Source organism: Loxodonta africana, chromosome 5 (assembly GCF_030014295.1).
Source record: "Loxodonta africana isolate mLoxAfr1 chromosome 5, mLoxAfr1.hap2, whole genome shotgun sequence".
Classification (NCBI taxonomy): Eukaryota; Metazoa; Chordata; class Mammalia; order Proboscidea; family Elephantidae; genus Loxodonta; species Loxodonta africana.
Window position 1 is genome coordinate 2,262,399 of NC_087346.1, and position 13,178 is coordinate 2,275,576.

Consider the following 13,178-nt stretch of genomic DNA (forward strand, 5'->3'; position numbering starts at 1 on the left):
ATATTAATTTCTGACAAAATAGACTTTAGACTTAAATCCACCACAAAGGATAAAGAAGGACACTACATAATGATAAAAGGGACAATTGATCAGGAAGACATAACCATATTAAATATTTATGCACCCAATGACAGGGCTGCAAGATACATAAATCAAATTTTCACAGAACTGAAAAGTGAGATAGACACCTCCACAATTATAGTAGGAGACTTCAACACACGACTTTCGGAGAAGGACAGGACATCCAGTAAGAAGCTCAATAGAGACACGGAAGACCTACTTACAACAATCAACCAACTTGACCTCATTGACTTATACATAGAACTCTCCACTCAACTGCTGCAACGTATACTTTTTTTTCTAGCGCACATGGAACATTCTCTAGAATAGACCATATACTACGTCATAAAACAAACCTTTGCAGAATCCAAAACATCGAAATATTACAAAGCATCTTCTCAGACCACAAGGCAATAAAACTAGAAATCAATAACAGAAAAACTAGGGAGAAGAAATCAAATACTTGGAAAATGAACAATACCCTCCTGAAAAAAGACTGGGTTATAGAAGACATCAAGGAGAGAATAAGGAAATTCATAGAATGCAACGAGAATGAAAATACTTCCTATCAAAACCTCTGGGAGACAGCAAAAGCAGTGCTCAGAGGCCAATTTCTATCGATAAATGCACACGTACAAAAAGAAGAAAGAGCCAAAATCAGAGAACTGTCCCTACAACTTGAACAAATAGAAACTGAGCAACAAAAGAATCCATCAGGCAGCAGAAGAAAAGAAATAATAAAAATTAGAGCTGAACTAAATGAATTAGAGAACAGAAAAACAATTGAAAGAATTAACAAAGCCAAAAGCTGGTTCTTTGAAAAAATTAACAAAATTGATAAACCATTGGCTAGACTGACTAAAGAAATACAGGAAAGGAAACATATAACCCGAATAAGAAACGAGAAGGGCCACATCACAACAGACCCAACTGAAATTAAAAGAATCATATGAGATTATTATGAAAAATTGTACTCTAACAAATTTGCAAACCTAGAAGAAATGGATGAATTCCTGGAAAAACACTACCTACCTAAACTAACACATTCAGAAGTAGAACAACTAAATAGACCCATAACAAAAAAAGAGATTGAAACGGTAATCAAAAAACTCCCAACAAAAAAAAAGCCCTGGCCCGGACGGCTTCACTGCAGAGTTCTACCAAACTTTCAGAGAAGAGTTAACACCACTACTACTGAAGGTATTTCAAAGCATAGAAAATGACGGAATACTACCCAACTCATTCTATGAAGCCACCATCTCCCTGATACCAAAACCAGGTAAAGACATTACAAAAAAAGAAAATTACAGACCTATATCCCTCATGAACATAGATGCAAAAATCCTCAACAAAATTCTAGCCAATAGAATTCAACAACATATCAAAAAAATAATTCACCACAACCAAGTGGGATTTATACCAGGTATGCAAGGCTGGTTTAATATCAGAAAAACCATTAATGTAATCCACCACATAAATAAAACAAAAGACAAAAACCACATGATCTTATCAATAGATGCAGAAAAGGCATTCGACAAAGTCCAACACCCATTTATGATAAAAACTCTCACCAAAATAGGAATTGAAGGAAAATTCCTCAACATAATAAAGGGCATCTATGCAAAGCCAACAGCCAACATTACTCTAAATGGAGAGAGCCTGAAAGCATTTTCCTTGAGAACAGGAACCAGACAAGGATGCCCTTTATCACTGCTCTTATTCAACATCGTGCTAGAAGTCCTAGCCAGGGCAATTAGGCTAGACAAAGAAATAAAGGGCATCCGGATTGGCAAGAAGGAAGTAAAATTATCTCTATTTGCAGATGACATGATCTTATACACAGAAAACCCTAAGGAATCCTCCAGAAAACTATTGAAACTAATAGAAGAGTTTGGCAGAGTCTCAGGTTAGAAGATAAACATACAAAAATCACTTGGATTCCTCTACATCAACAAGAAGAACATCGAAGAGGAAATAACCAAATCAATACCATTCACGGTAGCCCCCAGGAAGATAAAATACTTAGGAATAAATCTTACCAAGGATGTAAAAGACCTATACAAAGAAAACTACAAAGCTCTACTACAAGAAATTCAAAAGGACATACTTAAGTGGAAAAACATACCTTGCTCACGGATAGGAAGACTTAACATAGTAAAAATGTCTATTCTACCAAAAGCCATCTATACATATAACGCATTTCCGATCCAAATTCCAATGTCATATTTTAAGGGGATAGAGAAACAAATCACCAATTTCATATGGAAGGGAAAGAAGCCCCGGATAAGCAAAGCATTACTGAAAAAGAAGAAGAAAGTGGGAGGCCTCACTCTACCTGATTTCAGAAGGTATTATACAGCCACGGTAGTCAAAACAGCCTGGAACTGGTACAACAACAGGCACATAGACCAATGGAACAGAATTGAGAACCCAGATATAAATCCATCCACGTATGAGCAGCTGATATTTGACAAAGGACCAGTGTCAGTTAATTGGGGAAAAGATAGTCTTTTTAACAAATGGTGCTGGCATAACTGGATATCCATTTGCAAAAGAATGAAACAGGACCCATATCTCACACCATGCACAAAAACTAACTCCAAGTGGATCAAAGACCTAAACATAAAGACTAAAACGATAAAGATCATGGAAGAAAAAATAGGGACAACATTAGGAGCCCTAATACAAGGCATAAACAGAATACAAAACATTACCAAAAATGACGAAGAGAAACCCGATAACTGGGAGCTCCTAAAAATCAAACACCTATGCTCATCTAAAGACTTCATCAAAAGAGTAAAAAGACCACCTACAGACTGGGAAAGAATTTTCAGCTGTGACACCTCCGACCAGCATCTGATCTCTAAAATCTACATGATTCTGTCAAAACTCAACCACAAAAAGACAAACAACCCAATCAAGAAGTCGGCAAAGGATATGAACACACATCTCACTAAAGAAGATATTCAAGCAGCCAACAGATACATGAGAAAATGCTCTCGATCATTAGCCATTAGAGAAATGCAAATTAAAACTACGATGAGATTCCATCTCACACCAACAAGGCTGGCATTAATCCAAAAAACACAAAAGAATAAATGTTGGAGAGGCTGCGGAGAGATTGGAACTCTTATACACTGCTGGTGGGAATGTAAAATGGTACAACCACTTTGGAAATCTATATGGCGTTATCTTAAACAGTTAGAAATAGAACTACCATACAACCCAGAAATCCCACTCCTCGGAATATACCCTAGAGATACAAGAGCCTTCACACAAACAGATATATGCACACCCATGTTTATTGCAGCTCTGTTTACAATAGCAAAAAGCTGGAAGCAACCAAGGTGTCCATCAACGGATGAATGGGTAAATAAATTGTGGTATATTCACACAATCGAATACTACGCATCGATAAAGAACAGTGACGAATCTGTGAAACATTTCATAACATGGAGGAACCTGGAAGGCATTATGCTGAGCGAAATTAGTCAGAGGCAAAAGGACAAATATTGTATAAGACCACTATTATAAGATCTTGAGAAATAGTAAAAACTGAGAAGAACACATACTTTTGTGGTTACGAAGTGGGGAGGGAGGGAGGGAGGGAGAGGGTTTTTTATTGATTAATCAGTAGATAAGAACTGCTTTAGGTGAAGGGAAAGACAACACTCAATACATGGAAGGTCAGCTCAATTGGACTGGACCAAAAGCAAAGAAGTTTCCGGGATAAAATGAATGCTTCAAAGGTCAGCGGAGCAAGGGTGGGGGTCTGGGGAACATGGCTTGAGGGGACTTCTAAGTCAATTGGGAAAATAATTCTATTATGAAAACATTCTGCATCCCACTTTGAAATGTGGCGTCTGGGGTCTTCAATGCTAACAAGCGGCCATCTGAGATGCATCAATTGGTCTCAATCCACCTGGAGCAAAGGAAAATGAAGAACAGCAAGGTCACACGACAACTAAGAGCCCAAGAGACAGAAAGGGCCACATGAACCAGAGACCTACATCATCCTGCGACCAGAAGAACTAGTTGGTGCCCGGCCACAGTCGATGACTGCCCTGACAGGGAGCACAACAGAGAGCTCCTGAGGGAGCAGGAGATCTGTGGGATGCAGACCCCAAATTCTCATAAAAAGACCATACTTAATGATCTGACTGAGACTGGAGGAGTCCCGGCGGCCATGGTCCCCAGACCTTCTGTTGGCACAGGACAGGAACCATCCCCGAAGACAACTCATCAGACATGAAAGGGACTGGTCAGTGGGTGGGAGAGAGATGCTGAGGAAGAGTGAGCTAATTATATCAGGTGGACACTTGAGATTGTGTTGGCATCTCTTGTCTGCAGGGGGGATGGGAAGATAGAGAGAGAGGGAAGCTGGCAAAATTGTCACGAAAGGAGAGACCGAAAGGGCTGACTCAATAGGGGGAGAGCAAGTGGGAGTACGGAGTAAGATGTATGTAAACTTATATGTGACAGACTGATTGGATTTGTAGACGTTCACGTGAAGCTTAATAAAAGTTAATTAAAAAAAAAAAAAAGAACCCAATCAAGAAGTGGGCAAAGGATATGAACACACACTTCACTAAAGAAGATATTCAGGCAGCTAACAGATACATGAGAAAATGCTCACGATCATTAGCCATTAGAGAAATGCAGATTAAAACTATGATGAGATTCCATCTCACTCCAGCAAGGCTGGCATTAATCCAAAAAACACAAAATAATAAATGTTGGAGATGCTGCGGAGAGATTGGAACTCTTATACCCTGCTGGTGGGAATGTAAAATGGTACAACCATTTTGGAAATCTATCTGGCGTTATCTTAAACAGTTAGAAATGGAACTACCATACAACCCAGAAATCCCACTCCTGGGAATATACCCTAGAGAAACAAGAGCCTTCACACAAACAGTTATATGCACACCCATGTTTATTGCAGCTCTGTTTACAATAGCAAAAAGCTGGAAGCAACCAAGGTGTCCATCAACGGATGAATGGTTAAATAAATTGTGGTATATTCACACAATGGAATACTAAGCATCGATAAAGAACAGTGACAAATCTGTGAAACATTTCATGACATGGAGGAACCTGGAAGGCATTATGCTGAGCGAAATTAGTCAGAGGCAAAAGGTCAAATATTGTATAAGACCACTATTATAAGATCTTGAGAAATAGTATAAACTGAGAAGAACACATACTTTTGTGGTTACGAGGGAGGGAGGGAGGGAGAGGGTGTTTTACTGATTGATTAGCAGATAAGAACTGCTTTAGGTGAAGGGAAAGACAACACTCAATACATGGAAGGTCAGCTCAACTGGACTGGACTGGACCAAAAGCAAAGAAGTTTCCGGGATAAACGGAATACTTCAAAGGTCAGCGGAGCAAGGGCAGGGGTATGGGAACCATGGTTTAAGGGGACTTCTAAGTCAATTGGGAAAATAATTCTATGATGAAATAATTCTGCATCCCACTTTGAAATGTGGCGTCTGGGGTCTTCAATGCTAACAAGCGGCCATCTGAGATGCATCAATTGGTCTCAATCCACCTGGAGCAAAGGAAAATGAAGAACAGCAAGGTCACACGACAACTAAGAGCCCAAGAGACAGAAAGGGCCACATGAACCAGAGACCTACATTATCTTGAGACTAGAAGAACTAGTTGGTGCCCGGCCAGAATCGATGACTGCCCTCACAGGGAGCACAATAGAGAACCCCTGAGGGAGAAGGAGATCAGTGGGATGTAGACTCCAAATTCTCATAAAAAGACCATACTTAATGGTCTGGCTGTGACTAGAGGAATCCCGGCGGTCATGGTCCCCAAACTTTCTGTTGGCTCAGGACGGGAACCAACCCCGAAGACAATTCATCAGACATGAAAGGGACTGGACAGTGGGTGGGAGAGAGATGCTGATGAAGAGTGAGCTAATTATATCAGGTGGACGCTTGAGACTGTGTTGGCATCGCCTGTCTACAGGGGGGATGGGAGGATAGAGAGAGTTGGAGGCTGGCAAAGTTTTCACGAAAGGAGAGACTGGAAGGGCTGACTCGTCAGGGGGAGAGCAAGTGGGAGTAAGGAGTAAGATGTATATTAATTTATATGTGACAGACTGACTTGATTTGTAAACGTTCACTTGAAGCTCAATAAAAGTTAATTAAAAAAAAAAAGTGTAAGCTAACATTTACATATACCAACATAGATAGATTGCAAATCTTGAATGAAAAAAGTAGATTTTAGAACGGTATGTAGAGTATAATGGCATTTATGTAAGCAAAGCATGTAAAATAATACTGTATATCTTTCGGGGATATATGCAAACATACATACATACATAGATGTATACATAAAGATGTTACCTTTATCTGTATTCTTTTTTTAAAAGGAAAAAAAAAAACCCTTAAAGCACAAATAGCAAAATGTTAATAGTTGTTGATTCTTGGTGATGGGAACACGGGTATTTATTATATTATTTTCTTTAGTTTCCTGTATGTTCTAAATCTCCCTCAAAAATCGTAAGAGATGACTCTTTAAAGTAGGAACTTAGAGGACTCAAGATTTCTAGCCTGGAAAGATGGTGATGTTATTGATAGAGGAAACAAAGGGAGGAATTTGTAGATAAAAGACATTAAAGTACCAGTGGCCCTCCAAATAGAGATGTTTACCGTACAACTGGAAATTAGTATCTAGAGCATTAAAAAAAATAAGTCCAGACTGTAGCTGCTGATTTTAGAATCAGTGTAGAGATAATATTAAAAACCCTGGGGGTGAATGGACAGTAGCATTTAGGAGAGAGTGGAGAATGAAAAGAGAAGGCAGCTAAGGATAACACTTTGGGGAGAACAGTCACATTTAAGAGTTGTATAGAAGTAGGTTTAGGAATACCTGGGTGGTACTAACCAAAAGGTTGGAGATTCTAGTCCACAGCATCTGGCCTAGAAGTGGGTAAAGGCAACCGAAACGAAATAGGAAAAACACAAAGCCAGACAGTTTATCATGAAAATCAAATGAGTGGAAGGGCTTTAATAAGGAGTGGTCAGTAATGTCATTTGTTTGGAGAAGCAGAGTCAGATGAAGTGGTCACTAGGTTTGGTAATTAAAAGCACAGTGTCAGCTTCTGAAGAACTTTTCAATGGGTGTGGTGTAGGAGCTATGCTATAAAAAGAGGGTAATAAATGAGTTAATTTGAATATTCCCCTCTCTTAAAAATATTCCATTTGGAATTAATCAAAATGGAATTTGACATAGTTATAATACATTTTAGTTAAAAATGCCATTGTAATTTTTTCATACACATGCTAAATAATAATGTATTAGTCCTTATAAAGTTTCACAGGAATTTAAAGAAATTTTTCCAGTGTATTAAAGATATTATATATTCTCTAATGATAATTGCTAAAGGGCCCAAGCCCTTGAAATCGGTTGTCATAAATGTTATTTAAAATAGAGATCGTTAACTATTTTAACTCACCTTATAGAGTGTCATGCACATATGAGTGCTTAATGCTATTGGAAAACAGTTGTTTGTGTAACATCCATTAAAAAAGACTAGCTGCAATATTTAGGTGACATGCGCTAAGAATTGGAAGCAGTGTTTTGTCTAGTATCAATCAGAAAGTGAAGAATCAACAAGCTCAGGAGAGTCTGGCCCAGAAAGAACTTAAGTAGAGTGCAAAAAAACAAGAATCTAAGGCAAGTCATCAGTCTTCAAAAATGGTGCATACTGGACCTGCACTAATAGGATTTTCATGATCCATGCCCTGAAATGTTGTTAGCATATAATAAGATAACTTAGAATAAAATAACTTTTGGGAGCTCTGGACTTCTTTGAGAATCTAAAAGTAGCCATGACACTTATCATACTGTCTTTAAGAATTTCACCCCTGATGCTGGTTCTCTGCAGATTGAGAGGGTTTAATTTTTCCTCTGGTCACCTAATTCACTAATACTGGATAGTGATAGTAACTGCCTTCTAGGACAGGAAGTCACTGATAGTAACTGCCTTCTAGAACAGGAAGTCACTGATAGTAACTGCCTTCTAGGACAGGAAGTCACTGATAGTAACTGCCTTCTAGGACAGGAAGTCACTGATAGTAACTGCCTTCTAGGACAGGAAGTCACTGATAGTAACTGCCTTCTAGGACAGGAAGTCACTGATAGTAACTGCCTTCTAGGACAGGAAGTCACACAGAGTAGGTCTTGGGTAATGATTTGTTGGATAAATGGATGACTATGTAACTATAGTTTCAGACATTTTCATCTTAATGTTTTATAAACCTATTAAGTAAAACAGATCAGCATTATAAGAAACTTCACACACAGAATTAAATATTAGTAGAAAACATGAAATAATTCCTCTTTTTTCCAGTCTGTGGACTGCACTCCTTTGTCTGTTATCTATTATCTAATGTTAATGAACCAAGCTTTACTTAAACCACACACACACACACACACACACACAAAACCTGTTGCTGTCGATTCCAGCTCATACAGTGACCCTATAGGACCCGAGTAGAACTGCCTCATAGGGTTTCCAAGGCTGTAATCTTTATGGAAGCAGATCGCCACATATCTCTCCCTCGAGATGGCGGGTAGGTTTGAACTGCCCACCTTTCAGTTAGCAGCCAAGCACTTAACCTCTGCACCACTAGGGCCCCTAAGCTTTCCTTAATGATCCTGAATCACCTGATTCCAGCTTGTTGACCCTCACAGACTTTAATTATAAAGATTTATATTAATAAAGAATTGTTTACAAAATGCAGAGATTGGAAGATGAAAGAGTTGATGCCCAGACTATAAAGACTTAATGAAAAGAGCTGCACAGGACTCTGTAGCTGAAAGTTACAGGGCATTTATAAACTTCAGCCTTTTTTCCTCCAAGCTGTGAATAAGATACGCCAGGTTGGGAGTTTAAATTGTCCCTTCCTCCTGCACAAATGATTAAGTGTTCAACTACTAACTGAAAGGTTGGCGGTTTGAACTCACCCAAGAGGTACACCTGAAGATACCTCTACTCTGGAAAGGTCACAGCCTCAAAAACCCTGTGGAGCAGTTCTATGGTGTACACATGGGTTCGCCATGAGTTGGAATCAACTCCATAGCAGCTGGTTTGGGTTTATTTAATTGGTTTCCCTGTATTATCTATTGCTAGATAGATTTAGCAGTACTTTAGAACAACAAGCATTATGTCACAGTTTTTGTGGTTAAAGATCTAGGGAGTGGCTTAGCTGGATTGTTCTGGTTTAGGGTCTTTGATGAGGTTGCAATCTGTTAGCCAAGGCTGGAGTTATCTGAAGGCTTGGTTAGGGCAAGAGAGGAGGGGCCTGTCTCCAAGAGAGCTGAGACACATGGCTCTTGGCAGGATGCCAGAGTTCCTTGCCACGTGAACCTCTCCACAGAGCTGTTGAGTATATTCGTAATATGGCAGTTGACTTCTCCAAGAGCAAGTGGCTGTGACCCAAGAGGAACAGAGTAAGCAGAATGCCACTGTGCCTATTACTACAGGGTTTCTGAAGTTCCACACCATCACTTCAGCTTTACTGAGCTTTATGAAGTCTAGCATACACTCAAAGGGGAGGGATTAGGTTCTGCCTTTTGAAGGGAAGAATATAAAAATTTATGGCAAGGAAATCCATAGGTACTAAATCATCATAACAGATAAACAAGCAATGTTACTTTGGTACTTGGGAGTGTTTAAGGGCTCTGAAGTCAGAGTGCTTGGTTTCAAATCCCATCCTGCCCCTCATTAACTATCTGACCTCAGGCAAGGAATTTTAGATTCCTCATCTATAAAATGAGCATAATAGTAATATCTGTTTCAGAGGAACATAGGGAGGAATAAGTGGAAAATACAAGGCAAAGCGTTGAGCATAGTGACTTCTATTTGGTAAGCATTAAATAAGAGTTAGCTTTTTTTTTCTTCCCGCTGGTGGGACACAGCAATAACTTTGATACAGAGGACACCTTTCTATAATGTTATTAGCAGAATATGAATTTGCTCTGAAATATCTACCATATTAGCCTAAATATTCCTATTCTGTTTTTTAAAATTCTGCTTATAAATACCTGCTTAGTGTTGAAGACTTGAAAATGCAGATAAGTATGTACATACAAAGTCAAACCCATTGCTGTCCAGTTGATTCTGGCTTATAGTGACCATGTAGGACAGTAGAACCTCCTCATAGGATTTCCAAGGCTGTATGTAATCTTTGTGGAAGCAGACTGCCATGTTTTTCTTCCGTGGAGTGGCTGGTGGGGTTTGAACCGCCAACCTTTCAGTTAGCCGCCAAGCACTTAACCACTGCGTGACATATATATACCATCAAAATGCTGAGCGTGGATTGATACAGTGGCTACAACAGTGGGCTCAAGCGTAGCAAAGATTGTGAGGATGGCACAGGACCGGGCAGTGTTATGTTGTACATAGGGTCCATATGAGTTGGAACCAACTCAATAGCACTGAACAAGAAGAACATATATCACCAGTTGCCTCCACATCAACTTCGACTCCTGGCGGCCCCATACGTATCAGAGTAGAACTGTGCCCCATAGGGTTTTCAATGGCTGATTTTTTGGAAGTATATCGCCAGGCCTTTCTTCTGAGGTGCCACTGCGTGGACTGCAACCTCCAACCTTTTGGTTAGCAGCCGAGCATCTGTACCACCCGCGGATGGATGGATGAATAAACACACACACATACATACACACTCTCTTTCTCTCTCACATGTACATGGTTTGAGTCACATAGAGTAGGGAAAATATATTTAAATCTTGCCACATTTACACTGTATTTTCTCATGTTAAAAATTCATCAAACATTATTTTAAAAAGAAAAATCCATTGAATGTCTTGATTATTTTCTCAGGCCTAAGTCTCAGAAATGAAATTCCTGAAATATTTCTGAAATATGAACCTTTCTTAAGACTTGTGATATATAATGCCAGATTGCTTTCCTAAAAGTTTATACCAGTTTATATTTCCAGTAGCATCCTACCTGTTTTTGATATTCTCAGTACAGTATTATTGGTTTCTAAAAAGCATTGGTGGCTTTTGAAAGCCTAGTTACGGGTGTTGTTGTTAGGTTCCATTGAGTTCCTTATGACTCAGAGTGACCCTGTGTACAAAAGAACAAAACACTTCCCTGTCGTGCACCATCCTCACAATCATTGTTATGCTTGAGTCCACTGTTGTAGCCACTGTGTCAATCCATTTCCTTGAGGTTCTTCCTCTTTTTCACCGACTCTCTACTTTACCAAGCATGATGTCCTTCTCCAGGGAATGATCCCTTCTGACAACATGTCCAAAGTATGTACAGGAGGCCACCCTTCTAAGGAGTGTTCTGGCTGTACTTCCTCCACGACAGGTTTTTTCATTAGTCCATGGTATATTCAGTATTCTTTGCCAACACCAAAATTCTAAGCCATCAGTTCTTCTTACGTTCTCCTTACTCGTTATCCAGTTTTTCATATGCATATGAGACCACTGAAAATACCATGCTTGGGTCAGGCGCATCTTAGTCCTCAAAGTGACATACTTGCTTTTTAACACTTTAAAGAGGTCTTCTGTGGCAGATTTGCTGAGTGCAATACGTCATTTGATTTCTTGACTGCTGCTTCCGTGGATGTTGATTGTGAATCCAAGTAAAATGAAATCCTTGACAACTTCAGTCTTTTCTCCATTTATCATGATGTTGCTTATTGGTCTAGTTGTGAGGATTTTTGATTGATGTTAAGGTGTAATCCATATTGAGGGTTGTAGTCTATGATTTTCATCAGTAAGTACTTCAGGTTCTCTTCAGGAGTAGATACAGCTTCTGGTCTCTTAGAGCTTAAACTATAGGGCTGTCTTGGATATTTATGTACAGAGAATAAAGTAAAATACACATCCATAAACTATTCACTACTTAAGATGTATCTCAAGGAGCAAATAAACAGGTAAAAGTTCTTTCTTACATTGAAGAGAGTACTCATTCTTCTTAAGCCCAGTTGATCTGTCACCTCCAGAAAAAAAAAAAACACCTTAGCTTACGTTACTCTTTTCCCTTCTAAACGGAATACATGAAAAACTAATGACTGATAGGAGTGGAAATTGAGATTTGTTATCTGGCCTAAAGCCAGAAATCACCCCTTAGGGTTCCTTAGCATCCCGCACATGGCTACTGTCTCAGTGTAAGATGATGCCTATCAGTGGATGATCCTAATTTTAAAACGATTAGAAATAAAAAGTAAGGGCTAACAGTTACATAGTTCCTTTCTCCTATTCATGGAAAGTTTACCCACTTCAGGAAATTTTACTCTTATTTGGTTAAAGGGAAATTGTACTTTGGAAAAGCCATGTAGGTTCTTTTTGGGGGGAAAAGGGGTTGGTGGTAGGGCTAGGGGAAAATAAATATTAGAAGAAATAAGAAAGGTCATGGGCTGTGTAAATCTGTTCTCTCTACTGACTTCTAGCAAATTTTTTATAAAAGGATATTGCATTAATATTACCACTGGGGAACATTTTCTTTCTCTAGACTATTAGCAGGGTTCAGATAATTCAGATCATAAAATTGTCAGTTATTTTAAATTTATAATTGCCAAATCTCTTTTTTGTGTTTATTCAGCAAATACCCAGCACTTATTCTGTAGGAGGCACTGTTTCACATAAATTTTGTGTAGAAGCAACTTGAGGGCAACATTTTGTTTCATACTTTTTTTTAATATTACGGAATTCTGAAACCAGGATACAGTTTTCTTGTTTCAGTGAAGCCTCATCTTCATCATCGCTGATTTCCTGTATGTATTTCTATAAATAGTCACTAAATGGCAACTTATTGCCCTCTTTTTTTGGGGAGTATTATATTTTAATATGTACTTGTAGTAAGATTAGTTTCTATAAATAGTCACTAAATGGCAACTTACTGCCATTTTTTGGGTATTATATTTTAATATGTACTTGTAGTAAGATTAGTTTCTGTCAAAAAGGTTTTTCTTTAAGTAGATGATGATATAAAATTAATACGTTCCCTGGTTTTCAGATGAACCAAATAGAAATGGAAGGGTACGTGGATTTCACGACTAGCTAATTGGGGAAGTCTAATCTAATGGGTCGCTGTGAGTCGGAATCGACTTAACGGC

General features: G+C 38.8%; 1 protein-coding gene across 8 annotated transcripts in view; it reads left to right on the forward strand.

Moving 5' to 3' along the window:
- Positions 1–13,178, forward strand: part of ELF2 (E74 like ETS transcription factor 2) — a 141,969-nt gene that overhangs the window by 89,575 nt on the left and 39,216 nt on the right. The gene's annotated exons all lie outside the window — the stretch shown is intronic.